At 46.1% G+C, this 14614-nt stretch overlaps 1 long non-coding RNA gene across 1 annotated transcript; it reads left to right on the forward strand.

The window, feature by feature from the left end:
* The first annotated feature begins 424 nt into the window (after nt 1-424).
* On the forward strand, nt 425-10698 carry LOC110359594 (uncharacterized). The gene is made up of 4 exons (XR_002414883.2): nt 425-560; nt 7915-8174; nt 8307-8424; nt 8608-10698. It is a non-coding gene; the product is annotated as an uncharacterized LOC110359594 (long non-coding RNA).
* The last annotated feature ends 3916 nt before the right edge of the window (nt 10699-14614 follow it).

Raw genomic sequence — 14614 nt, forward strand, 5'->3', positions numbered from 1 at the left:
ATTAAGCAGACAACGAAGAAAGAAAAAAAAAGAAAGAAAGAAAAGAAAAAAAAAGAGAGAAACAACCCAGAGACAAGATTTCCTTGGGCCCCCAATCAACAACAAAAAAGGCAGCAACCAGACAGCCATTTAGTGAACATCTCAAAGCTATCTGTCGTCTGCTGGAGGGGCTTTAAAGGCATCAGATTTGTGTGTTTGGCTCAAGCCAAGTGAATTGTAGTCTAAAGCTTTTCCTTGAACTCAAGGCTGTGTTTACTGCAGTCAGGGCGAGGGGAAGGAGGCAACCCCAAAGCCCTCCCTCCTCCTCTTCCCCCACCCTGCAAGCCCCAGGCTTGAAACTTGATTTAAAAAAAAAAAACGAGATTGAATTTCAGTTTGCAGGATTAGGGAGACGACTTTTAGGGGCTGCTTGTTGGAAAAAAAGCAAAGCAAAGCAGCTGGGAGGGATTAGGCTGAGCTGGCGTCTGCACTTTCAACTGATTCAATTTTGCTCCACAAGACATTGTATCTGAGCCTTTCTGGAGACTATTCAAAGCAAATCATTTTCATTTTACCATTTGGTAAGTGATCAGAGTCTATTTTTAGTGTCTTGGAAGCGTCGGGTTTTTTCCTTTTCTCTCTTTTTTTTTTTTTTTTTTTTTATTTATTTCTTTCTCCTTTTTCTTCAATTCTTCCACATTTGAATATCTACATTTGGGCTATCAAGAACAGGCATGTTTGGAGGGAATGTTTACCACAGCCAGCAGCTTTAATTTATTTTGTGCCTCACTTCAAGAAGAAAAGGCACCAGAGGTCAGTCGGAGCTGGGAGGGCTCTCAAGCCACTCTCTCAGAAAGTTTCTCAGAGCCCAGGCTCTGCACCAGTTTAGGTCTCTTCACCAGTTTGGATTTTTTTCAGGTGATTCCTTACAATTTTGACAAAATCAACCAGTTGCCTGTAGGGCTGTTTGCAGAGATGAGGGTCCCAGCGGGCATCGGCAGAGTGAAGGGGTATGGGGATACTGCTGAGGGTCCTGGCTGGTGTTTTTCCAGCTGATCCTTTTTTTTTTTTTTTAATTTTATTTTCTTTTTCTTTTTCTCCCTTTCCATCCAAAGGTTAATTTGGCAACTTTGTGATGTTTTGTAAACTTTGTGTTGCCTTTGCTGCATTTTTCATTGAAAAAGAAAACAACAAGAATCAGAAAACCTATCTTTCTTTTTCTTTCTCTTTCTTTCTTTCTTTCTTTCTTTCTTTCTTTCTTTCTTTCTTTCTTTCTTTCTTTCTTTCTTTCTTTCTTTCTTTCTTTCTTTCTTTCTTTCTTTCTTTCTTTCCTTTTTTCTTTCCTTCTTTCCTTTTTTCTTTCCTTCTTTCCTTCTTTCTTTCCTTCTTTACTTCTTTCTTTCCTCCCTCCCTTCCTTCCTTCCTTCCTTCCTTCCTTCCTTCCTTCCTTCCTTCCTTCCTTCCTTCCTTCCTTCCTCTCTTCCTCTCTTTCTCTTTCTCTCTTTCTCCCTCCCTTTCTTTCTCTCTCTCTTTCTTCTTCTTTTTCTCTCTTTCTCTCTTTCTTTTCCTTGTATTTCTTTTCATTCTTGGAGCTGTTTGATCTGGTACATTGCTCCACAAACTGAAACCCCTCTACAAAAGGGGTACAGGCTGGGTGAGGGTCCCAAAGCATCATCCTCTGGTCTTTCCCAGCCAAAGCATTTTCCTTAGACTTTGGGGAGGACAAGAGGCTATGATCAGCCTACGGAAATTACTGCTTGGGCAAGGCTCTTGCAAGCAATAGTTAAAAGCATTTCTCTTGTCGGCCTTGCCACAGATTCATTGTGTACCTTTAGGGCAAGTTATTTATTCTCTTTACATCTTCCCTTACACAAAATGCCTGTAGCAGGGAACAGAAAATTATAAATGTCAGGGTGTTTTCCTCCCAGACTATATTGCAAAATATCGGTTTGCTCCGGGAGCAGAGCATGCCTTCCTCTGTTCCCTGAGCGGCAGATGGCAGATAACCGATGCAATATTAAACGCTGCATTTCCAAATCAAAAAGCCGGCCTTTGGACAAGAGCCCTCAAGGACAAATGTTTTTTTTCTTCTTCCATTATATTCTTCAGGAGGTGTTTTTCCTATTAGCATTGTCTAAAAAGCACTTGATTTGTTTAATAACCTGTGGATTGCATCCCAAACTAACGGGGTGAGCTTATTCAGTTTAGTTTGTCTGTCAAATGGGGACAAGGCACTGTCAGTCCCTGACGGGCATCCCTGTGGTGGTGTAAGGTTTTTCGGTGAGGTGCCAGCAGCAGCCCCTTGGGACCGGCAGCCCTTTGAGAAGCACAGGGCTGCTCACGGTGAACACTTATGCTGGCACGATGCAGCTTGAAAGGATGGGTTAAAACAACAAGAAGGAATGTAATATTAATAAAACACTGTGCTGGGGGGGGGACAGTGCAGGACATCTTAATGGCACTGAATCCAAAAATGAAGCCATGGGACACTGGCAGGGAGACCACCATCTTCAGGAAGGTTTGGTGAGACAACTAGGGTTGCTATTCCTTAAAAACAAGGAAAAGCCTCTCCTGCCTTGCCCTTGTTGTCCTGGGCTGAGCCTTGTATCCTGGCCGGGTGTTTTAGCCAAAGCAATCCCCCACCCCGCAGAGCCGGGCAGCAAGAGCCGCTAGCTATTGCAATAGCAACAATTATTTATTCACAAGCTGGAGCAAAAAGGGATCTGCGAGTAGGGGGAGAGAAGGGGGAGCAAAGCACAACCTGATCTTGTAAAAGAGAGCCTTAAAATAACACCATATATGAAGGTCCTTACACAAGCTTTTTATTTATCAGTCTGCAGTCAGAAGAGGAGAATGCAATAAGTGCGTGGCACACAGGGAACTGGGGTAGGAAGATCTCTTCTAATAAAAAAGAATGGGTCTGAACAAAACAAAAGGTCCTGCTAAGCTGATGGTGGCAGATGGTATCAGCCCCACCATGTTCCCCTTCAATTGCGGGAAAATATAGTAAAGCAATTTAATGAAAACGCTTAAATAAGCAAACAGTGTAGTTAATTGAACCCATATGCATTAGGAAGGAAATCTAAAGTATACTGATTCATTAAGTTTTATATAACTGTAAACCCCCAGAACCTAAGACAGAGTAAGAAGCCATGATGAAGTGCCAACTAGAAGGAGACCTTCTACCCAGCTTCACTTCGATCTGGTTTGTTATGACAAGAACAAGTGGTTTTAACAAGTACACCATAAATCAGGAGTGTGCACTCCAGCCTGGAATCTTCCAGGTACCAAACTGTGCTGCAAACACACATTCATTTTCTTCTGGTAGGGTTTGTTATTTTCCAAGGCAGAAATAACTGGAACTTGGATGCTGCCATCTGCAAAGAAAATAAGTAGTGAAGAGCTGATCCTTGAGGTCTTTATTAATTTTTTTATTCAGGAAAGGTTAGCACAGTATCTAAATGATGCTCCCTGAGGCACGTCTAACCCCAGGCCACAGGTTCATCACACTTGGCTTTGACTGGTCAAACAAAATCCTCCCTTTTGCAGTAATCATCCTTCTCCAGCCGTGACCTTTTGGGTAGAGAGGTGATGTAGACAGAAAACTGGGGCTGGGAAAGGCAGTGGGTTTGATGTCCAACAGGCTCCTTTGATCCAGAGAGCTGCTGCCTCACCCACAGTTTGAAAACCAGTCAGAAATGCAGTCCTGGGGAGAAAGAAGCTCCAGCCCCATTGAAGCAAATGCAAAAGTTCTCTTTGACTGCAAGAAGCATAGAACTTCACCTATGAAGTACCAACTTTGGTCCCTGCTTTCACTGAGCCCTGCCTGGCTTGTGAAACAAGATCTGTTCAGTTTTTGGAGAAACATGGATCACTGCAAATAAAAGCCAGAAGATTCTGATGATTTGGTCCCAAGCCACAGAAATGACTGAAAGCTGAGCTTGGGGGTTTCCAGTGATGTGACAGTGACGAGAATGAGAAGACCTTCATTCCCAGTAACTTCAGTCTGAAATGAAGGTAACCTGCAGCCAAGAAAAAGAGCCTCAAGCTAACTGGAATAGCATTTTAGAGCATCCAGGCTGGTTCAGGAAGTCATCAGTAACCTGTGGCACCAACGCCTTTCCCATTCGTATGCACCTGTTGGTACATACAACTCAGTGGATGGAGGATGTAAAAAAAGAAAGAGCTACAGAAGAGAAAAAAAAAAAAAGAAGGAAAATTAAGTTTTTGTGCATTGAGGTTGACCAGGGAGGCAAAAGCATTGCACAGTGCACTTAGTGTTCAGGAATAGATAAAATAAACAAACACAACAAAAAACCAAAACAAAAACTGAAAATAGAGCATGTAGAAAGCAAACATCTTTTATGAACACAGAGAATATTGTGGAAAAATATTTTTACTTAAAAACCAATAAAAATAAAGCGATGAAAGACTTCTAGGTGGGGTCTTCATAGAGACTTACAAGTGTGACCGTTTCTTGGTGTCTCCACAGGTGATCCCGTGGGCACTGTGACATGGGGCTCCCAAAGGGTGGGGAGTGATGGGGGGAGAAAGGTGGCTGAGGTGGCCTGACCTTGCCACCCAAACGTGCTGCAAAATCATTGCAGCCACTGTCTGAAGGGAAAAGAAATGCCGGTAGGTGAACACAGCAACCCCTGCTTGAATTTCCTGGATGTCAGACACAGTTAGTGTCAGGGAGACAGAGAGCTGAAGCATTGGCCCCAATTCAACAAAGCACTTAAGCACAAGCTTAACTGTAAGTACGTACTTAAGTCCCCCCTTATATAGCAGAACATATGTTAACGCCCCACCGAAGCCCGTGTTAAGTGCATGCTTAAAGTTTAAGTGTCTGCTTAAGAACTTTGTTGAATCAGGGCTGTTGTTTACTTCTAACAATTGATGTCTCCTGGAATATCCACATTTCTGGTTGCAAACCTGAAGCATCTGTTTTCTCTTAACGTTATTAATAGAGCAATTCTTTAAAAAAATACATGCCGATGAGATCCTTGAAAATCTGCAATCGCTGCATTCAAGAGAGTGAGTGACCAAGTCCTGAGCATTTCCATAAAGATCCCCCGTATTTCACGTTTTCTATATTATTCTGGGGAGTTTATGGGGAAGCAACAGGGTTACAGAAGTGTGGAATCACCAAAAATACAAATAATTTGATTTTAGCTTGATTAGAAAAAAATGTGTTACCAACATTAAGAAATCTTGAACCGTCAGAGATTGCTGGAATATAAATTTGTAAATTACAATTAAATTACTACAGCAAATTTGTGTTAAATTAGTATATATACATGTAAATAGCATAAATATAAAACTGTTCATATAAATAGAACAGCTATGTCAGGAAATCCTGAACTACAGGAGATTATTGGAACATGGCTTAACTCCACCATCAGGTAGCAGGGGGGACATCTTAGGGAAATTAAGATAATTCACAATTTGGGTTATTTTCCAAGATACACACTCCCAAGGGGATCAGGCCCTAGAGAAATTACACTCCTTGTTAAAATGCACCGCCGTGTGTCTGGAAAACACTATCGGGATGCTCTCAGGGGATGCCAGGGCAGGTAATGCACCGAGCAACATTTTGTGCCTCTACTGTTTGGTTTTTTTTAATTTTATTTCACCTGGTTGTTGAGCATCTCTCTTGTTCCTCACTCCCTTTCGGGAACAAGGCTGCTTGCTCCATTGTTCCAGGTGAGTGCCAGCATCCCTGTGGGTGTCCCAGGGAGGATTTGGGGACCCCCTGAGTCTCCGCAGTGTCCTGGGCATGACAAGCAGCCCAGCCTTGGTTTCGCTGCCCGGGGCTCGGCTCTGCTGCCAGCCCTCTTGGCCCTGCCAGGCGGTTTCCCAGCCATGCTGGAGACCTAGACCACAATAGAAGGAAATCACTAAAGCTGAATTGCTCCAAGTAAGTCCTCAGCAGGGTTTGACTGGTAAATATTTAACAAGGAGAACTCCCTATCCTCTCCTGGTACGTATTAAACTAATACATTTATTTTAACAAGGGAAACGGTTTCCCCAAGCTCCTGCTCAATTTGAGCCCTTGACTTCTACAAAAGCCTCAGTAAGGTAGGCTTCCTGGGGCTCAGTAATTCACTGGGACTAAACGAGAGATGGCTCTGAGCCATGAACTTGGAGTCTGGAGGTGACAGGACCTCCCCAGGGTTGAGAAGAGCTTGGTACTGGGGTTTCAATTCCTGTCTCCAGACAGACCCAATACCCACCTCAGAACATCCCTGCTGGCACTAGTTTCTGACCACTTCAGCCACCCTGTGGACCCAGGCTGACCATTAACCCATGATGGTTTCAGTGTGCTAGAAGTGGTTCCTGTGCCAAATCCTTCCTACAGAGGCTTTGTGAAGCACCAGCTCCATCATCATCCATCCATCCCCCCAGCCCTTCCTGCTGCCTCTGTCCGTGTGCTTAGATGGAGCTGGGTGTCACAGGCAAGGACATGATGCTGGGAGTGTGAACAGCTCCCATCCCTTTTCCCTGAGCCAGTGATGCTGAGGTTTTATCCTCCCTCAGCTCTGCTCTTTGCTCCATTGTGTAGACCAGGTGGGGACTGGCAAAATCCCAAGAGCAAAAGTGCATTCACTGCAGGACATCCTCGGAGATAACAAAAGTTCTGCTCTGGAAACCCTGCTGAACCATGTCCTGACGCTTTCTGACCTAAACAGGACACGCTGTACATATGTACCTGCATATATGGGGGCTTGGTGCTCCCCAAGACCTTCCTGCAAGAGTCAAGGCTCTGTCTTCCTGTGCTCCGAGCAGGATGGTGGCTGCCAGATGAAAGCTGCCTCTGCAAGACATGCCCCGAACAGCTCGTGGGACACGTCACCAGAGCCAGGGCTCACCCACTTCACCCATGGTTGCCCACAAACTATATGGCTGCTATCCCTGCTGCAGCATTGCCATTTCTGGGGACCCCAGAGACTGTCCCGTCCACACAGGCAGCAGGCAGGATTTGACACTGCTGTAGTCTCTCTTGCTCCTCCACTAATGTTTTTCAGACTTGCCTTCATGGAAATAAAAACCTCTAAAAGCAACTCTTCGCTCCAAGCCATCCCACGATTCTGGCACTTCCATTCTGAGTCACGGGTGAGAAGGCAGGTTTGAACAACTGCGGCCACTTCTGCCAAGGTGATTATGAGTCTTGGCGTCATGGCCCAAAAGTCTCTGGGAAACTTTCCCTGCTCAGATTTCCCTGGTTGCAGCGCACGCAAGCAGCCGGGGCTGATGTGTGGTGTTCCCAGGGGAGATGCAGGTGCTTGTAGGTGGAAATGGCAGATGCAAGACCTTGCTGCACTACAAAGAGCTCCCTGATACCACCAGATATCAACCTGGTACCACCAAATATCTTCTGCTTCACAGTCTGCAGAGCAGAGAATGCCTTGGCATCTGCCTTGGTGCCTCATTGTTAGGAAGTCCTGGGAGATCCTTTCAGGTGATGCCACGAGCATGGAAACATCCAGCAAAAACCTACTTCAGCCTGAGCATCTGACATTTTTCATCCTGCCATCACAACTGATGTCATGTTTACACTTCATCACCACCAAAAACTGATCCATGAGGTGTCTCTCCAGGTATTCCTTCCCCAAGTATTTCAGTCTGCCTTCAGTTCTTTACAATATTTAGTATGTTTCCCTCTTGGAAAGGGTTGAGGAGAAACACAAAACACTTACAAATGTTTTCCTTGCCCTCACAAGCAAGCAGAAGGCGCATCCCTGTCACCACCTGTCCCAGCCCGCAGCAGGCAACAAGGTCTCTCCCACAGCCAACAATATCAACAGTAGAATCCTTTCCACTCTGTTTCTCTGGGATTGTGATTCCAGCAAGTCTTACAGCAGCTTGGCAGTACAGTAAATAAGAAACAGATTTCCTAATTTTTATTTTTTTTCACCATTTTCTTCTTTGTAGCACCTAAGCCCAGGGGCTGAGGAACTGAATCCTGAAGGTCTCTGTCCGGATCACCGATCTGCTCCCGCAGGCAGGAACCCCGTGGTGGGGCAGGCACCAGGCATAGCCTACCAGGGGAGCATCTCAGAGGAGAGTGCGTCGAGTGGACCATCAGGCCAATAGAACTGCACAGGCATCTGTTCATAAGTGCTCAATTTCAGTGCAAAATGGAAAACTGGATAGAAAACAAGCCCCCCAGGGTACACCCTGTGCCGAGAATGGTAAGCAATGAAACATTCATGGCAATTTCGTGGACATTTCTACAGCTAGCTTCTGTGCTGCTTTGTGATTTTGTGTTGCTTCTCATCACAGTTGTCCCCAACTGCTTTTTTCCCTGTGATCACTCATGTCAGGTCTTAAAACTCCGGGACCGATCCTCTTCCCGTGCCACATTAGTCCAGAATAACTTAATCATTTGGAATCAGCGCTCGTGCATGGGTACATAGGAAAAGCGTGAACTGAAGGATTCAGGTGATTATCCCTATTAGAACAGAAAGCCCATTTTTGGGCCTTTTCTTAGTCTCCTTCTAACTGGACTCTCTACTCCTTGAACTCAGGGGAGTTTCCACTGAGTCTAAACCCTCCCCTATGATATTCCTTGCTGCTGGCAAGGCGGCAGGGATGGCTCTCGGTCTCATTACTTTTATGTTTCAGAGCACCATGCTGCCTAGGAGCCTCGTATCAAACACAGCATTCATGTGAAGATTCCCTCTTGCGCAGGACAAGGCTGGACTCCACCCAGCAGCACATTTTTGAAACAAATTTTGAGCATTTTTCAAGGAAAATCCCTCTGGGATGGGCTCATCTCACAGAATAAAGCCTGTTCTCCTTGTCTGATTCACAGGTGATGACTAAGCACATGAAGCATTCCTCAGCCCTGTGTTACAAAACTTTCACCCAGTTCCTTGTCCCACCAGAGGCAGAAACTGTACTGCAACTCACTGATGGCAGCGAGAGCCTCTTCTCTATCCGTGTCTCACTGCCATGTAACTGTGTTATTCAGGGTCTGCAGCCTTGGAGAAATGCATGTCACGACACTCAAGGGAGTCCTCTAGAAAAGACCAGTCTCTGGTCTGTATGCAAAAGCTTCCAAACTTCTTCAGCCTCATAAATTATTTTTTCTCTTTTAAATGTAATGTTTCACACATTGCAGACTTGTTTTTAGGACATATTAATGAGGTCAGATTAGTCCTACACTTGTTTCAGCTAGAGCCAGGGTGGAAGTATTATAATAACAGTGATCCAGCCTCTAACACCAACATGCCTCCAAGCACCCCTGTAATCCGTTGTGCAAGGCTGACTTGCAAAGTAGGTGGATAAATCGTATGCTTATGCATTTTGTAATATTGGCGCTCGGATGAGTACCAGGGTGCATGGTAATCCCTAGGGATCACAGAGGCAGCATTTTGAGTGCAGAGCTTCAAAGTAGAGTCTAGATGCTGCAGGAACTGATGCTGGCATGGACTTAGTTCCCACCTATCATTTTCTGCATTACTATTTTCTTTTCTACTACAGCCATTGCTTCAAACTGAGCTGGCAAAGCAGGGTGAAAGTGGATCAGTGGCGGTCAGTGCTATGGATATAGGGGATGATCCCTCCTCCCAGTGCACACATGAGCTGGCTATACCACGAGGGAGGACCTGGAGCTTGTCACCCTCCAAATCAGGCTCTTCCCAGGCAGTATTACCCCTCATGCAGGCAGCTGCCAGCCTGCTAGAGCCCCACAGCACCATTACAGCTCTGTGTGTGGAAGTTCTGCAGCATGTGGACACAGGCTGGCAAGCAAAATCAACATGGGCAGCTTAGGAGAGCAGGTCAATGGGTGTCGAAAAACCAGCCACGGACACATGCATGTAGTGTATGATCATACAGCAATATACATAGACAAGAAAGTTATGGTGAGTAGAGGTTTATACTAAATAGACAAAGTCCTGTTAGGTTATAAGACAAAATCAACATCACCCTGGTCAGTAACTTGGGAAGTAGTTAAGAGCAGTTTTATAGGGGCAAGATCCCAGTGTGCAATAGACCGCTAAAACTATGTCTTCAGATGGACACGTGCAAGGATGTGTGTAACACACAGGTGTGCCTGCTCATCCCCATCACCTCCACCGGTCAGAGAGAGATCAGGGCACTATATATGGAACCTGATTCCCCTCTCACATCCATCTAGTGCACATCGAGGCATGACTCCACCTGCTTTGGAAGAGCACGGGGTGATTCACACAACGTCCAAACCAGAACTAAAGGGCCATGCTTGCAAAAAGCTGGACCCAATTTATGAAATTAAGCTAGACGGAGGCTTTGCAGGTCAGCTTGGGGACAGTAGTGACTGAGCAGTGCTCTGAGCATGTGTACACCCAACACCTCCAAGCTGGCCATCCAGAAGTGAAGGCAACCAGCAGGAGCCAGGTGTTTCCCCAGATCCAGGCTTTGGGTTTTAGTAGTTCAACATCAGCAGAAGGGGCAGGAGGCTGTTTTCAAGATGCCAGAATGAACCACAATGGTGGGACCCATCAAGACACTGGGTCCTTCCTCCGCGGCTGCCCTGGCGTAGCCCACGGTGCCAGTTCTTGGCTAAAGTGGTGCCAGGGCTTGAGAACTGGCTCATGTTCCCAGACCAAGGCAACGTTTTTACTGAGCCAGTTTAAACCATGAATAATCATCTCTACAAACCTTCACAAGATTCCAATGCTATGTAAACAGAAATGAATTAAAATTATTTTTTTCTGTGACTGTTTAAAATGTGCAATGCTTTTTCTAAATGGCCCTACTAGCAAAAGAGCAAGAAACAGTTCCCTGGACTCTGGCCAGGTCCCAGTGAGTACTTTATATTTCACTTCAAGATGGTCAGAGCGGAGGTCTAAGAGGCTTTGAAAACAAACAGCGTTAGGTTAGTTAAGTCCTGCTTTGACCAGCAGCAAGCATTGGAGACATAAACAGATTTCATTTGAACCAGGCTTAATGTAGCTGGGTTTACAGAGTCACAGCTGATTTTGACATACATCACAAGTGGTGTATATTTCGGGAGGCAGCGTGGTCTGACGGCGAGGGTGATGGTCTGTATAGGTGCCCCAGTGCCGGCGCTGACCCCTGGAAGCCCCTCAGCAATCCCCACCATTCCTTTATCTGCAAAATGGAAAGAGCTGACCTACTTCGCAGAGCAAACCTGGAATCAATTAATGTCTACCCTGCATTTAGAAGAGGCAAAACACTATATAAACATTATGTATCATTTTGCTTCTGAGGAAAAGCCATCGCCTGACAAAAGGGGCCTCTCCTTTCTATTTTATGAAGTTGGGTGTACACTGGTGCAGTCCTCCTGACTTCTTTGGCCTGGTCCTCATATACGGCAGCCTGAAGTTCAGGAGAAGCTAACTCACAAAATGCATTAATACCCCTCATTAACACATGGGGGTCTCTTTGCTGAGAACACCCATTTTGTATTTGGTCACTCTCTGAGTCTCCCAAGGACAAAGCCAAGGGGCAGCATCATGCTGCATATTGGGCACTAGAAAGGCTGCTGGCATCTCCTAAAACCAAAAACACCAGCCAGAGGGCTGCTTCACACTGCCCAGCCTGGGCAAAGTGGCTGGGCCATGTCCCAACACCTTCAGAGCATTTCTCAAAGTGTTTCAGCAGCTCTTTGTTCAGGTCAGCCCATTCAAAGGTACGCAAAGGCACAGGGAAAAGCAGCGAGAAAAAGCTATTTTGGGATGTAAGGTGAAGCTGAAGGTGGGAAATGCCCAGAACTGACCAAGGACAAGTCCCCCCTGGAAAGCCAAAGCAAAGGCTTTCATGGGAAAAAAACAAACCCCAAACACCCCCTGGCAGGAGCTATTGTGGGGCAGAATCCTGCCCTGCAGCAAGGAAGCAGAGGTGGGAATCTGCCCCCAGCCAACTTCTTCAGCCCCCCCAGGAGCTGCCTGTCTCCCAGCAAGCCTTCTTCCTCCCTGCATGGTATTTTACATGTTTTACAGGTTGCTCTCCCCATGAGCCCGAAGTCCCCAGGGGCCATTACTGCAGCCTGTCCTCTCCTGGTCACAACAATGAGGGTTTTGCACCCAAAATGCCATCCACAGCCCTCTGCAGCTCATGGTGTTGCACCTCCAGAATGAATTCTGCACCAAAACAAAAGGTAGAGGGGATTCTTCCAAAGCAGCAATGTTTCTGGTGATCAGGCAAGGCCAGGAATCTGAAAAACTTGAGAGTGCTTTGCCATTTCCAGCTGGAACCTGGAAATCTGCTGTAGGGCTAGAGGATTTTGCCACTCTCCACCTTTTTGATTGCTGCCTGTGATTGCTGGCCTCTGCATTCATTCCAAATTACTCACCATTATCACTGTTGTACTTTCCTGGCATTAGAATTTAAAAATGTCCTTTAAAAATATCCCCAGACCACTTGTGACTGGTGTCTTTTCATGATGGTTGCTGTCCTGTGGTCTCCAGCTCTTGCACACCATTTTTTCAGCCTGTCAAAGCCCTTCTTATAAACACATGGGAGGCTTAGGATTGTCTTCCACACCATACAAAACCATTATGTTACTCTTAAAATAATGAAAACTGACAGCCTGCATCCCGAGCCGGGGATGCTCCATGGGGTGCTGCCATGGTGCTGCTGGTGAGAGCCAGCTCTGCATTTTTCGGGACCCTCTGCACCCACCGCTGCAGAGAAGCAGATGCCAGTGGCTCTGGCTGATGGGCAAGGTGACCCTGGTCACTCACCCGAATACAAATACTACAAGAATTGTCCCAGTTCAGTGACACTTACTGTGATGTGGCTCGAATACAGCCAGTGACGCTGACACCTCAGTCATAACCTTTGCAGAGGGATTTGCTAATCCAAATAAGTGATGGTCCTCTAACCTTGGCATTATTAGCTTTGAGGCATGCAGAAACCATTTCTAGGGTTGGTGTTTGCTTTCCTTGGTTTGGCTCTGTCCTTGAAGTGAACACAGGACTGAATTTGCACTTCGGCTAAAATCCCAAGCAATGCTTTCCATGTCACCTCGGGGGTGACACATGGACATGCGTAGGCACAGAGCCAGCTTACCCCTAGAAGAAAAAATTAAAAAGACAACAATTTTAAACAATGAATTAACAAGAAAATCTACCTGGAGATTGTGCATGCACAGGTATGCAGGCAGTACTTTTGGAGGGGTGAACCATGTGGCCATGGCTGGGGACAGGTCAGATACCCCATGCGCTGCTGATTCTCTGTCTCGCTGGACCATATCACACCTAGCTGTCAGAGAAAAACAGGTTTTCATCTCATTTCTCCACCAAAAGGGTCATGTTAGATAATAGACTGCCTTCATGTATTATGTATTCATTATATTATGTATTCATATGTATACATGTATTCATATGTATACATGTATTATGTATTCATATGTATATGTATGTATTATAGCACCACATGTGTTTTCGTCATGTTGGGGAAGTTTTAGGGCGTATCCCTCATAAACCACAAAATTATTACAAATGAGAACATGAAAAACAAATTGAGCAGGAGCTCGTGTCATTGTTTTCTCCCCAGCCCTTTTACGAGGAGCTCTTGTTACCAGCTCCAGCTGGCCAGCTCAGGCAAAGGCTTTGGGCCACAAACCCACTGCAACCAGCAGACCCAGGGCTGGTATCAAGCCACATTTTAAAGAACCCCAGAGATGAGCTGTGTGGGTTTGGTGAGAGGCAGGCAGGGCCATGGCAGTGGTGGAGAGAGCTCTGCAAAGTCAACCCATCCCTCTCCATAGCGATGCATCAAAAATTGTGTTTTAGATACTGTTCATGTCTGGCTTCCATTTATTTTGCTACTGGAAGCCATAGTGCAGCAGTGAAGAGGATGTTTTCTAGGTATTCCTCCAGTAATACTGAACTCTCATAGATTATGCAGAACCAGAAGAAATGGTCGTATAAAAACTATTGAGACTGAGGAAAACTCAACACTTGATGTTACACCAGCAGTGCCGTCAGAGGCAAAACATGTAGCAGCCTCATGTTCAGGCTGTCAGATGCTCAATCTTGACTGCTTGCTGCAGGGTAGTTACCATGAACTCCCTGTGTCCCCAGCACGAAGCACTCACCCCTCTCCCTACATCAGAAAGATCATCCAGCCCAAGAGCCAAACCTGCAAACCCAGAATCCCTCAGGCGTTTTGCCTCCCTTTCATCATCCCCAGCCCTCATTGCTCAGCTCCTGCTGTACTGTGCCCACAGGGGACCATGTTGGGGACAAAGCAGAGCTGAGCAGCCAGCCCCGCTCTGCTAATCCCCGTTGCCCGCACAACCAGGAAGGTGTCAGGGTGGCTCATTCCTCATCGTCTCGGGCAGATTGACCGTTGCTGTCACGGCCATCACACCTGGGCTTTAGGTTCGTGTCTCTGTACCAGTACACCCCGTGCCGTGCGGAGGCTCTGCAGGTCTCCTCTTACCTTCTCCGATTACCCAAAGCTACATAGGTGTGTTTGCTTTAAAACTGCCAGACGAACCCAAGCAGGTTATTTCAAGATGCTCATTAGCATCAGAGCACAGAAACGAGAGCTGCTTTGTTTAGAGACACCATGATCCATTTCCCTAGTGCAGGTCAGTTTGCTCTGACTCAGAGCAGCCCCGGAGCTATGCTTGATCTTAGAAAGAGGGAGCTGGCAGGGAGAGCAACAGAAG

The sequence above is a fragment of the Columba livia genome, chromosome 14 (assembly GCF_036013475.1).
Source record: "Columba livia isolate bColLiv1 breed racing homer chromosome 14, bColLiv1.pat.W.v2, whole genome shotgun sequence".
Classification (NCBI taxonomy): Eukaryota; Metazoa; Chordata; class Aves; order Columbiformes; family Columbidae; genus Columba; species Columba livia.